At 36.4% G+C, this 4,030-nt stretch overlaps 1 long non-coding RNA gene across 1 annotated transcript in view; it reads right to left on the bottom strand.

The window, feature by feature from the left end:
- Positions 1-459: 459 nt before the first annotated feature.
- LOC140336867 (uncharacterized) overlaps positions 460-4,030 on the bottom strand; it is a 12,036-nt gene continuing 8,465 nt past the window's right edge. Inside the window, exons 2-3 of the long non-coding RNA XR_011921959.1 lie at positions 3,726-3,825; positions 460-788 (exon numbers count right to left, since the gene is read on the bottom strand). This is a non-coding gene — a long non-coding RNA (uncharacterized lncRNA). The remainder of the gene's footprint in view (positions 789-3,725; positions 3,826-4,030) is intronic.

Raw genomic sequence — 4,030 nt, 5'->3', positions numbered from 1 at the left:
AGACAGGTGATATTAATCACGTCTACATGATGATAAATGAAGCCTTCTGAACCATAGGAAATGTCTAGAATATCTGTTCATGTTAACCTTGGAGTTCCAAAGAACATACCTTCACTCTCTTCAAACCAATAGTGTCAATTGGCAGCTGCAATACTGTAGGAATCACAATAATAGTAGGATATAAGGCTTCAAGTAGAAAAAAAATGGTTAAACAGAAAATGTTTGGTGCTGCATGATATATGATCTATTTTTTTTACCTATGTTATCAAATTTTGACATGTGATTTAATTCATAACATAGCAAAAAATAATGCATAAACATTACAAACATATAACCAAGCATGAGGTTTGGCTTCATTTATCTATATTTGTGTCTCTGACATCGTAAGTCTAGACCTTGTAACCAATGGCCCAGTATTTCAGGTTTTAAAAACAAACTAAAAATCAACTGCACCCATAAAATTAAAAAATATTCATTTACTAACTGATTAGTTCATTAAAAAAACTTAAAATGAACCCATAAAGTGTGTAGAGGAAGAAAACAACATATGCAGTACATCTGTACAATACATGCATGCTTCTCTATGTTTTATCACTTTATCTTTTTATATACCCCATCCTCTCCTGCAGGTAGACAAAAGTATCTTGTGAAGTGCAAGATTGGGTAATGTACCCAGAAGAAGAAAGAAGAAGGCAGAAGATGGTGGTGCCCCATCTGGACCGAGGCGAAGAAGAATTCCAGGATGGCACAGGACCTGATCGAGGAAAGCTCCAGAACAATCAAGGAATCTGCGGAATTAAAGGTAAGTGTGATTTTTTTTAATTTTGAACTTGCAACTTTGATCCAATTTCTATATTACATTCTAAATCAACCATGTAGAAAATGTCAGACTTTCATTTCTGAATTGGTGGTCTGCATTGGTGACTGTACTGAAAATATTTTGTAGTAAAAATATTAAAAACAAATTACAAAAGTTAACTGACATACAACATATGACTTGCTGCTTTTGGGTCCAGAATAATTACTCCAAGATCTGGGAAATGCATACAAAAGGAGCAGATCAGAAATCTACTATGCTTGGGTAAAGTGAAGGCTGGTAAGTTGTTTACTAGGATCAGAATTTCAAAGATATTACAGAGTTCTCATGTGGAGTGCCCCTTTCGTAAGTATTAAACATCAATTGATGTTTGCCAAGGAAAGCAATCCTTGGTGATCGGTGAATTGTAGTGCTGACATGTTAAAATGCTGACATGTTACACATGATAACACTTTCAGACAGCAGCAGTTCTAAAATGCATTCAGTTCTTTTTAGTGATGGGTAGCAACAAATTTTATATATAAAATATCTATTCTTTGAAAGGCCAATATCACAATATAATATTCCGAGAACTGTAAAGAATTATTATTAGTAGGAAGTAAAATTAAATATACACAACCATTTTTGTTTTAAATGCCCTTAATCTTATTTTTAATTTTTAGATTTTATTTTTAAATTTATATACCGAACAAGCTGTCTACCAAAAGTGACAGAGCAAGGACAAACTATAACACTGCCATGAAAGCTTACAACAGTCACGTTTTATTTCCATGAATTAAACCATTGGCAACAAAACAAACTACTGCTGAAATCCTTGAAGCACCAACATTATTACACGTGGTCCTAGACCCTTGTCACTTTTGCAGGGCAGCTTGGCCTGCATTTGCAAAAACAAATATTGAAAAAGACATGTGAAATAGTATTCATACTAAAAATCTATTTCATTTGATTACATGTTTTTTATTATTACTGTTTCAGTTTAGTTGTTATTAGTTGTTAATCAAACCAGATTTTATACATTTTAAGCTAATGCATTCTGTCTTGTTGGGACTTAAGCTGTAAATTGTTGCAGACCAACTTTATCAAAGTAGAATAGTGACCACACAAAAAAAAATATTTTAAAGCACTTAAGCAGTATGATTATATGGAGGAATATAAGGTTACTTAAGAAACACATATTTTGCTTTTTTTAGGATCAGCATGATTTTATTTTGGTAATATTGCCTTGAAAACTTTATTTTGTATTCTTTGCAAAGTGTAGACAAAAAGGATCACAAAACAAAGAAAAATACTTTTTCTGGAGGTGGGGCTGGGGAAGACTTGGGAGATACTACAAAACCATTTTACCATTGAACCCAGTACCTGACAGGATCTCGCATTACATTCCTAAGTCCTCTCCACTCTGGAGCTGTGGTAGTCATGCCCTATTGCACTATGTTCTTGGTTGGAGGTCTTCCACTTGATTGTTATAATTAGACAAATCAGGCTTGAAGGTATCCTATTTATTTATTTACACAATTGACTTGCCTCTGCCTTTGTCTACTAAAAAACTGATTGGCGGCACGTATCTCCTTGGCTAAAGCATGGCAAATGACTACTATAAATCCAGACACCCTACCCATCACACTTAGCTGGATCATAATAAAGCGCCCTACCGTTCTAATTCTGTCAGTATTTTGATGCAAAAAGCGATACATTTTTTTTCATAGATGTTTGGTGTACTAAAAGATGTACTTGTACATTTATGTGTTTTATGTGTATTTTACTGTAAAAACCATTTAAAAGCAGATTACATTGTAATCTGCTTTTAAATTTCCCGCCCGGCCACAACCCCTGAATGTACCAATGCCACGCACATCACCCGGAAGTTGTGATGCAGAGTGCAGGGCTTCTGCATCACATCTTCCAGGTAATGCGAGTAGCGATTTCTTGCCTGGCCTCACCTCCTGAATGTACCAACGCTACTCGCATCACCAGGAAGATGCACCAGAAGCCCTGCATTGTGCATCACATCTTCCTGGTGATGCGAGTAGCGGCTTGGCCGGGACCCCAGGTCGCATTTAAAAGCAGATTACATTGTAATCTTGTTTTAAATTTCCCGCCCAGCCACCCCCCCTAACGTACTGACGCTACTGCATCAGCCCGGGATCGCTCCTATCGGTGCTGGATCGCACGGCACAGGTAAGAAAGGATCACCACTAGGGGGGTTAATGATAAACTTATCTGCATGTTTATTAACACCCTTAAGAAGTTTGTTGAACATGGAATTCATAGATTGTGTATCTGGCAGCCTTATAAGATTTCACCATAGAAAGTCATTCACTTTTGTCTTTCTTTTCTCTATCCTCTTCTTATACTTTGCTTCCTCTACTGACAATATTTTCTGGGATCCCAAAAATGTTATGGGTACACCTTGTTACCCTAATATAATCTGCCTATTAAGGGGTGAAGCAGAAGCTCTAGACTTATTTTCTACCAGTTATAGAGTATGGATATTGTACTGTATATGTTATTGTTTGTATCAATAATAATAGATACCTTTTTGTCTCTGTTCTGGTTAATCCCCAGTATGAGCTACTTGTGTGATTGATGTCTGCAATGTCATTCTTAAAATTGTATTCATAAAAATGTTTTTGTTTCTTAATAAATACATTGAGATTTTAAAAAATTACTTTTTTCTTCCTTGATTAGTTTTAGTGTTACTGTTGATAAAAAGCAAACATTTTATTCTGTGTGCTATTTATAATGACATTACTATGATTCTGGTCCATGGCAATAATTTAATTTAATTATATAAAATTAACAGGAAAATACTATCCAAGGGAGGAGGAGGTGTTAATTTGGGATGATTAGGTTAAACAAATTAATTGAAGAGGAAGTAAACTAAAAACAAAAACATCACACTTACCTTCAATTCTGATCCCCCAGTGGCGCTGATCCTCCTTGCGATCCAGTGCAGCGTTGTCTTTGGATTCCCCTTGGTTTCGGCCCTGGCATCTTCTGCCTTCCTGTCACGGATAACAGAGGAGGGGAGGGAAACAGAAAGGGTTATACTCAGGACTAGGCCTCCAGTGGCTAGGGAAAAGGGAATGGTCACCCCTAACAGTCACCCTAACCTAGCCCTAACTCCTAACAGTATGAGTATCCCCTGATGGTGGGAATACTCATACACAGGAACCTAGTCCCTACTAGCCCTGTATAGCCCTAGGAATA

The sequence above is a fragment of the Pyxicephalus adspersus genome, chromosome 1, assembly GCF_032062135.1.
Source record: "Pyxicephalus adspersus chromosome 1, UCB_Pads_2.0, whole genome shotgun sequence".
Lineage (NCBI taxonomy): Eukaryota > Metazoa > Chordata > Amphibia > Anura > Pyxicephalidae > Pyxicephalus > Pyxicephalus adspersus.
The sequence above is the reverse complement of the archived record's forward strand: the minus strand, read 5'-3'. Positions and strand labels throughout refer to the sequence as shown.